Source organism: Rutidosis leptorrhynchoides, chromosome 9 (assembly GCF_046630445.1).
Source record: "Rutidosis leptorrhynchoides isolate AG116_Rl617_1_P2 chromosome 9, CSIRO_AGI_Rlap_v1, whole genome shotgun sequence".
Lineage (NCBI taxonomy): Eukaryota > Viridiplantae > Streptophyta > Magnoliopsida > Asterales > Asteraceae > Rutidosis > Rutidosis leptorrhynchoides.
The window spans coordinates 137,763,567-137,773,616 of record NC_092341.1 but is presented as its reverse complement, the minus strand read 5'-3'; the positions used below and the strand labels follow the sequence as shown (position 1 = coordinate 137,773,616).

At 32.7% G+C, this 10,050-nt stretch overlaps 1 non-coding gene across 1 annotated transcript; it reads left to right on the top strand.

Moving 5' to 3' along the window:
• Positions 1 to 5,210: 5,210 nt before the first annotated feature.
• LOC139869729 (small nucleolar RNA R71) lies at positions 5,211 to 5,317 on the top strand. Its single transcript, XR_011766312.1, has one exon. It is a non-coding gene; the product is annotated as a small nucleolar RNA R71 (small nucleolar RNA).
• Positions 5,318 to 10,050: the final 4,733 nt, after the last annotated feature.

Here is a 10,050-nt window from a genome sequence, read left to right as displayed (position 1 = left end):
TATTTGAACATTTACCTCCATGTGACCATTTTCCGCATTTGTGACATCTTTCTAGGTGTCGTGCTCTTCTTTTCGCTGCGGATTTTGATTTTCCTTTACCAAATTGTAACTTATTATCTTCGCATCTGGATTCTTTTCTTACTCCGTCCAATCTTTCTCTGATTACTGATACTATTTCACTCGGAAGTGTGTCATTATTACGTTTAGTGATCAAAGCGTGTAGCATTAGACCATGGTTTAGTTCACAGGCAGTCTTCATTTCGTAAAAACCTAAAAAAAATAAAAACTCAGAATGGGGGGAGAAGACTAGTTCTTTAGGGTCTGCTAGGGAAAGACCATTCGGGTTCCATTTTCGAGAACTACACGAAAATAGACAATCTAACTCTAACAGAAATATATATTATCCTTTAAAGACTTGATTCTCCCCACACTTAGTTAGCTGTGTTATCGAAATTGTGATTAACTTCATTGTCGAATTCCATCGGACTATCTATGTAATGTTTAACTCTGTGACCATTAACCTTAAATTCAATCCCATTTGAATTTATTAATTCTATCGTTCCGTATGGGAAAACTCTTTTGACTATGAATGGTCCAGACCATCTTGATTTCAATTTTCCAGGAAATAGCTTGAATCGTGAATTGAAAAGAAGAACTCTGTCTCCTTCTTTAAATTCTTTTAAACTTCTGATTCTTTTATCATGCCATTTCTTCGTTCTTTCTTTATAGATTAACGAATTTTCGTATGCTTCATGTCTTAATTCTTCTAATTCGTTTAGTTGACTTAATCGTAGACGTCCAGCTTCATGTATATCAAGATTACATGTCTTCAAAGCCCAAAATGCTTTGTGTTCAATTTCTACTGGAAGATGACATGCTTTTCCGTAAACGAGTCTAAAAGGTGTGGTTCCAATTGGAGTTTTGTAGGCTGTTCTAAAAGCCCAGAGTGCATCCTCCAATTTAATGGACCATTCCTTCGGATTTGATCCTACGTTTTTTTCAAGAATACGTTTTAAAGCTCGGTTGGTATTTTCAACTTGTGCACTTGTTTGTGGATGATAAACAGTGGAGATTTTATGAGTTACTCCATATCTTTTAAGAACTTTCTCAAGTTGATTATTACAGAAATGAGTTCCCCGATCACTTATTAAAGCTTTCGGTGTTCCAAACCTTGCAAAAAAACGTTTTAAAAAGTTGACTATAACTCGTGCATCGTTAGTTGGGAGAGCTTGTGCTTCCGCCCATTTAGATACATAATCAATGGCTACGAGAATATAGAGATTATTATGAGATTTTGGAAATGGACCCATAAAGTCAATACCTCAAATGTCAAATACTTCACATACTTGTATGACATTTTGTGGCATTTCATCACGTTGACTTATTTTTCCGGCCCTTTGACATGCATCACAGGATTTGCAAAGAAGGTGTGCGTCTTTGTAAATTGTAGGCCAATAGAATCCAGCTTCATAAACTTTTCTTGCTGTTAATTGAGGCCCATAATGCCCTCCTGTTGGTCCTGTGTGATAATGGTTTAAAATTTTACTAGCTTCATCTCCGAATACACATCGACGTATTATTCCATCTGGACAACTTTTAAATAGATGTGGATCTTCCCAGAAATAGTGTTTTATATCACTGAAGAATTACTTTCGTTTTTGGTACGATAATCCTTTTTCAAGGAATCCACAAACTAAGTAGTTTGCATAGTCTGCAAACCATGGGATTTCATTATAATCTATCTTCAATAGATATTCATCAGGAAAGTTGTCTTGTATGGCCGATTCATTTAGAACTTCTAATTCGGGATTTTCCAGACGAGAAAGATGATCAGCGGCGAGATTTTATGCTCCTCTTTTATCTCGGATTTCAATATCAAACTCTTGTAAGAGTAAGATCCAACGGATTAATCTTGGTTTGGCATCTTGTTTCGAAAATAGGTATCTAAGAGCAGAATGGTCGGTATAGACCACCGTTTTAGCTAGAACGAGATATGATCGAAATTTGTCAAAAGCAAAGACAATAGCAAGGAGTTCTTTTTCAGTAGTTGTATAATTTGTGTGTGCTCCTTGTAACGTCTTACTAGCATAATATATAGGTTGAAATCGTTTTTCAATCCTTTGTCCTAAAACGGCTCCCATTGCAAAATCACTTGCATCGCACATTAGTTCAAATGGTAGATTCCAATTTGGTGTTATCATGATCGGCGCATTAGTGAGTTTCTCTTTAAGAATATTAAAAGATTTGATACATTCATCTGAAAAGATGAATGGAGCATCCTTTTCTAGGAGTTTATTCATAGGAGTGGCAATTTTAGAAAAATCTTTTATGAAACGTCGGTAAAAATCGGCATGCCCTAGAAAACTCCTAACTCCTCTAACATTGGTGGGATGTGGATGTTTAGCAATTACATCTACTTTAGCTCTATCAACTTCAAATCCTTCCTTTGAGATTTTATGTCCAAGAACGATGCCTTCTTTAACCATGAAATGGCATTTCTCCCAATTAAGAACTAGATTTGATTGTTCGCATCTAATAAGCATTCGTTCCAGATTAACTAGACATGATTCAAATGTATCACCGAAGACTGAAAAGTCATCCATGAAAACTTCCATGCATTCTTCTATCATGTCGTGAAAAATCGCCATCATACACCTTTGAAAGGTTGCAGGGGCGTTGCAACGTCCAAATGGCATGCGTTTGTAAGCAAAAGTACCATAAGGGCACGTGAATGTGGTTTTCTCTTGATCTTCAGGTGCTATTGGAATTTGAAAATATCCGGAAAATCCATCAAGAAAACAATAGTAACTATTTCCGGCTAATCTTTCCAACATTTGATCAATAAAAGGTAAGGGAAAGTGATCTTTTCTGGTGGCGTCATTTAATTTTCTATAATCAATACATACACGCCATCCTGTTACAGTCCTTGTAGGAATAAGCTCATTTTTTTCATTTGTAATGACAGTCATGCCACCCTTCTTAGGCACGCATTGAACTTGGCTTACCCATGGACTATCAGAGATTGGATAAATTAGACCTGCGTCTAGCAGTTTAATAATCTCTTTCTTAACTACATCTTGCATATTAGGATTTAGTCTTCGTTGGCGTTGCACATACGTTTTATGAACTTCTTCCATAAGGATTTTATGTGTGCAATACGAAGGACTTATTCCTTTAATATCATGAATCTTCCATGCAATAGCTGGTTTATGAGCTTTCAACACAGAAATGAGTTGTGATTTCTCATTTTCAGTAAGAGAAGATGATATTATTACAGGTAATTCAGATTCACCATGTAAATAAGCGTATTCCAAATGGTTTGGAAGTTGCTTTAACTCTAATTTCGGAGGTTCTTCTATTGATGATTTATATCGATATCTGTCTTCTTCTTTTAGCATTTGAATTTCTTCTGTTGTTGGTTCATATCCATTAGCCATAAGTGTAGCTAACATTTCAGCTTCATCAATTTGTTCAGTTCCTTCTCCTAAAGAACATTCTCCTGTTCCTTGTAATTCTGGAAATTCTTCTAATAATTCTGCATGTGCATCTATAGTTTGAATATAATAACATGTATCATCTGCAGATTGTGGTTGTTGCATTGCTCTATCAACTGAAAAGGTAACACTATAGTCCTCTATACTTAGGATCAATTTCTTACCGAACACGTCTATCATTGCTTTAGCCGTGTTTAAGAATGGTCTTCCTAATATGAGAGGAACTTGAGAATCTTCTTCCATGTCCAGAACAACAAAATCTACTGGAAATACTAAAGTACCAACTTTAACTAGCATGTTCTCCATTATCCCGCTAGGATATTTTATTGATCGATCGGCTAGTTGTATGCTTATTCTTGTTGGTTTCAATTCTCCAAGGTCTAGTTTAGCGTATAGTGAATACGACATTAAATTTATACTAGCACCTAAGTCTGCCAATGCTTCTATTGAACTAAGACTACCCAGAAAACATGGAATTGTGAAACTTCCTGGATCAGATAGTTTTTCTGGTATCTTATTCAACAGCACTGCTGAACAATTAGCGTTCATAGTAACAGCCGAGAGTTCTTCCATTTTCTTTCTATTTGAGATTAGATCTTTCAAGAATTTAGCATATCTAGGCATTCCTGAAATCACATAAATGAAAGGAAGATTTACATTTATCTGTTTAAACATATCCAAGAATTTGGATTGCTCGGCTTCAAGTTTCTCTTTTTTCATTTTACTCGGGTAAGGAAGTGGTGGTTGGTATGGTTTAACATAAGGTTTAGCCTTAATTGTGTTATCTTCATTAACCTTTTCAACTACCGGTTCTATTTCCTTATCTTGTTCAGGTTGTGGAATAGGAATAGTTTCATCAGAAGTTACAGGTATTTCAGGTGGTTTAAGTGTTGTACCACTTCTTGTGGTAATGGCTTTAGCTGTTTCATTCCAGGGGTTAGCATTTGTATCACTAGGTAAACTTCCCGGTTTTCTTTCACCTATTAACCTTGCTAGGTACTTACTTCTTGTTCCAAATTTTGAATAGAAGCTTGTTGATTTCTAAATGCTTGAGCATTTTGTTCATTGGTTTGTTTTTGAGATGTGAAAAACTGCGTTTGATTTTCAACTAGCTTCGTCATCATATCTTCTAAATTCGGCTTTTTATCATCGGGTTATGGTTTGTTTTGAAAATTAGGTCTTTGCTGGTTGTAAGTATTATTGGATACTTGTTGATTGCTAGGACCTTGTTGGTTGTTGTATGGAATATTTCAATTATAATTCTGGTTTTGATTGTAGATCGGTCTTGGCGGTTGATAATTATTCTGATAATTATTTCCAGGCCTTTGGTTTATGTATGAAATATTCTCTCTTTGTTCCATTGTTAATTCAATACTGAGACAATCTTTTGTCAAATGTGGTCCTCCACACTGCTCACAACTAATTCGTATTGAGTGAATATCCTTAGTCATCTTTTCCATTCGTCTCTCGACAGCATCTATCTTTGCGGAAATGGAATCTAAGTCATGGCTAGAATCGGCTCTAGCTGCTTTAGATGATCTAACGATATCTTTTTCTTGGTGCCACTCATGTGAGTGGGAAGCAGTGTTATCAATAATTTTATAAGCATCAGTTTCGGTTTTCTTCATAATGGAACCACCAGCTGCTATATCGATGACTTTTCTTGTAGTGATGTCGCATCCTTGGTAGAATATTTGTACTATTTGACAGGTGTCTAAACCATGTTGCGGACATCCTCTTAATAACTTTTCAAATCTTGTCCACGCCTCATATAGAGTTTCATTTGGCTTCTGTGTGAACGTAAAAATTTCTCCTTGAAGTCTTACGGCTTTAGATGCCGAAAAGAATTGTTTAAGAAAATTTTCAACTAAAACGTTCCATGTATCAATCGCCCCTTCAGGTAACGATTCCAACCAATCTTTGGCTTCTCCCTTTAAAGTCCAGGGAAATAACATGAGATATATCTGTTCATCTTCCACTTCTCTTATTTTAAATAGTGTGCAGATCCTATTAAAGGTACGAAGATGTTCATTTGGATCTTCCTTCGGCGTACCACTAAATTGGCATTGATTAGTCACCATGTGTAGAATTTGTCCTTTGATTTCATAATCTGGCGCATTAATGTCTGGATGAGTAATTACGTGACCTTGGCTAGTGCGTTTAGCTCTCATTCGGTCTTCCATACTTAAAGGTTCCAGATTCTCCATAATTGAATTTGTTGAATCAGAATCACTAGAGGATTCTGATTTAATGGTTCGTTCCTCAACAATCTCTGTTTGAATGATTGGTGGTTCCGGAGGAAAATTTAATGGTTCAGGATCTATGAATCGTCCCTGAATATTCTCCGAATTCTCAATTGTGAGGTCGGGTTCAAAAAATGGATTATCGGAAATTTGAACTGGAGTACTTGGTCGACTGGATGAGGATTCTAAAGAAAAATCAACGGCGGTAATATTTGCTAAATGTCTTGATCTAGTTACAGGTGGTGAACGTACAAAAGGTGGTGAACGTCTTGCTCGGTGCATTCACTGAATATCCTATTAGTTTTTAAAAAGGAAAGAAAAATTATATAAGTTATCCAATTAATAGACTTTTCTGATTTTGCCCACGTTTCGAATAGCCAAAAGATGCAGCAGAGGGGCAGGATTCGTTTGGTCTCAATATAATTGAGGGCTGTTTGGCTCCAATAACCCGGTCCACGTACAAATCCAACTATTACTACGAACCAGAAAATTTTGATGTCTATCAATTTAACCACTTAAAATAAATTTTCGTAATTTTAAGAAATTTAGATAAGAAGTAGAATAAAAATCTATGTCCTAAAACTAGAATAGCGAGAAATAAGAAAGAAAAAGAGTGTGTCGGAAAAGGTCGAAAAATAAAAATTAGAAAGAAAAAGAGTAACTTATAGAACTTAAAAACACTCGACTAACCCAACCTTATTACTATCACTAACTTAAAATTATAATCGCAAATTGAGATTACTAATTGGAATGATAATTGATACACATGTAAAAGGCGTCTAAAAATATTAAAGCTTACAAGTAAAACTATATCCCTAATGAAAATATCTTAAAAAGAGGTACTAAAACTTAAAAAGGCGTCACAAAATTCTAAGCACCTAAATCTTAGTCTAAAGAAAAAGCACTTAATGAATTTTACGGCAAAGCCTAAAAATCTAGAAGTAAAAAAAATAACTATGGCAAAAACTATATCTTAAAACTAAATACGAGCGAAAAATACAAATATTACGCTAAAATAATTAAAAAGGGACAAAATATAAAAATATATAAAAAGTTGTAAAAAGTACAATTTTTATAAAAATATTATTATTATATTATTTATTTTATTAAACTATTAATTTTATATTTTAATTAAACTAATTTAACTAAAATACAATTTAATTTAAAAACTTAAAACTAATTATAATAATAAATAAGTAATTAGGGTTAATAATAATAAATAAATAATAATTACCCCGTATTTAATGCTGATTAGGGTTTCTGTCACGTGTGTCAGGGAGGCTCCGCGAGTTGCGGTATTCGAAGCTGCAAACTCCGCGAGTCGCGGGGTTCTTAAATTCAACTCTGGTACAGTTTTTAATTCGACGCGTTTTTTTTTCTTTTCAGTTTTTGATTTTATATTTTAAATAAACACAAAATATTTAAATAAAACTTATAATTTTTATAAAATAAAAATAAAGAAACTTTATAAAACTTAAATATTTAACAAAATCTTAAAAATATTTATATTTTTGTTTTTCTTTTTATATTTTCGAATAATTAAAAACGTATTTTTACAAAAGCGAATTTTAATAAAAGTAAACTAAAAATAAAAATCTTTTTTTTATATTTTCTTAAAATTTAGCGTTACGCTTCCGGCTTTTAAGCTAGATTGTCCCCGGCAGCGGCGCCAAAAATAACTTGATGTTATGCGAGGTGTATATAAAATTGCTATTAAATTTTACAAGAAAATACTATAAAATACGATACAATTTTACACAAGATATTTATTTATTTAGAGAATGGATATACTTAAACCTTGCTACAACACTTATAGGCAGTGTACCTAATCGTACAATAGTGTAGTTTTTAGTAAGTCCGGTTCGTTCCACAGGGAAATCTTTAAACAAAGCTTAACGCTATATTAGTTTTATTTTATAAAAATACAAATATATATATAAGTAATATTATTATTATAAAGGGGGGTTTTTACAGTTTAATGACTGGTTTGTCGATTTTAAAACTTTAGTCGCAGTTAAAACAAAATGTAAAATATTAAATAAATAAAAGACTTAATTTAAAGCGTAAAGTAAATAACGAAAATGAAATTGCGATAAATAAAAGTGCGATAAAATAAACTTGCGATAATTAAAAAGTACGATAATTAAAAGTGCAATTAAATACAATAACAATAAATAAAAGTGCTATAATTAGAAGTGCAATTAAATATAAAATAAAGGGAATTAAATATGAAATAAAAGAATTATGCTTATTTAAACTTCCGTAATCATGATGTTTGACGTGTTGATTTTAGTTTTATGCCCATGGGTTAATTGTCCTTTGTTCTGGATTATTTAATATGTCCGTCTGGTTTTTGTCCATAACAGTCCATCAGTCATAAATATAAAGTACGAGTGTCCTCGTCAAATTATCCTTATACCCGAAGTTAAATATTCCAACTAATTGGGGACTTAAACTGTAACAAGATTTTAATACTTTGTTTAATAATTACACCAGGTTATCGACTGCGTGTAACCCAAGGTTTTAATACTCTGTTATCAATTATGCCAAGTGTGCTTGTACATAATTTCACCCCTGTTTCAATAATTCTAGTGGCTATTAATCCATTCCCGTGTCCGGTTAAATGAACGATTATTCGTACATATAAATATCCCGCCCATCGTGTCCGATCAAGTGTATATGGTTATTTATAGGGACGTCCAATTGTGAATATTTATATTAAAATTAACAAACTATCATTTAGTTAAACAAATATAAAGCCCATTAATAGCCCATAGTCTAATTTTCACAAGTGTCGTTCTTTTGTCCAAACCCCAATTATGGTACAAAGCCCAATTACCCAATTTTAGTAATTAGCCCAACATCATGATTAATTTGTTTTAAATAAGCATAATAATAACTTAGCTACGAGACATTAATGTAAAAAGGTTGAACATAACTTACAATGATTAAAAATAGCGTAGCGTTACACGGACAGAATTTCGACTTACACCCTTACAACATTCGCTAACATACCCTTATTATTAGGATTAAAATTAAAATTAAAATTAAAATATAAATTATAAATATAAATATTACGTATAGATAGATGGATGGATATATATTGATATTTAAAATGATCAGAATTCGTTTGATTTTATAGGGAATTGAGTTCAGGGGGTCTCCGCGAGTCGCAGTACTTTTAGCCTTCGAACTCCGCAAGTCGCGGAGTTCGTTTTTACAGCTCATTCAGCCTTGGCTCTTTGTTTGCCGATGATTTTAAATAATAATATAATATATATATATTTTTTAAGAATTATTTATATATTATATTATATTCATGTGCATAGTTGACTTGTAATTTTTAGTCCGTTGCGTCGAGCGTTGAGAGTTGACTCTGGTCCCGGTTCCAGATTTTCGAACGTCCTTGCGTACAATTTAATATCTTGTACTTTGCGTTTTGAATCTTGTACTCTTGTAATTTCGAGACGTTTCTTATCAATAATTGGAACCTCTTTGATTGTATTTTGTACTTTTGAGCTTTTTGGTCATTTGCGTCTTCAATTCGTCGAATCTGTCTTTTGTCTTCACCTTTTATTATTTAAACGAATATCACTTGTAAATAGAACAATTGCAACTAAAAGCTTGTCTTTCTTGAGGAATAATGCTATGAAATATATGTTCGTTTTTAGCATTATCAATAAATAAAGTGCGTAAAGTAAATAACAGAAATTAAATGACGATAAATAAAATTGCAAGAATGTAAATTGCGATAATTAAATTGCGATAAATAAAATGTAACCAGTTAGCTAGGAACAATTAGCTAGGAACAGTTAGCGTGAATTCTTAACAAAATTTCTCATAGTTAATTCGTTTGTTTCTAACAAATTTTATTTTGTCAAATGTTTTCTTCATTATGCCACTTGCTGGATTCTGATAAATCAAAATCCCAATATGAAATTGGATGAATATGGTTATTTTGTGGTGAATGGATTTGTATATCGGTGGATGTAAGTTGGATAGTAAATGACTGTTGAATCTGCTTCGAAGAATGTACAGTGTAATTTATTAATGTGAGATCTGAATATTCCTAGGGTATTACCTACCCGTTAAAATATTTTCATCATTAACAGTTTGTACAAAAGAATTTATAATTATAATCTTTATGAAAACATATATACATATATATTTTCTTCAGATGTAATCATAGATTTAATGAGTTAATATGATATTAAACTCATTTGATTTACCGTTAGAACAAGAATCTATAATCTCTAAAACATTAGAGATTACATAATCGCCATGTCGTACAAAGATAAATGATGTAGAACGTC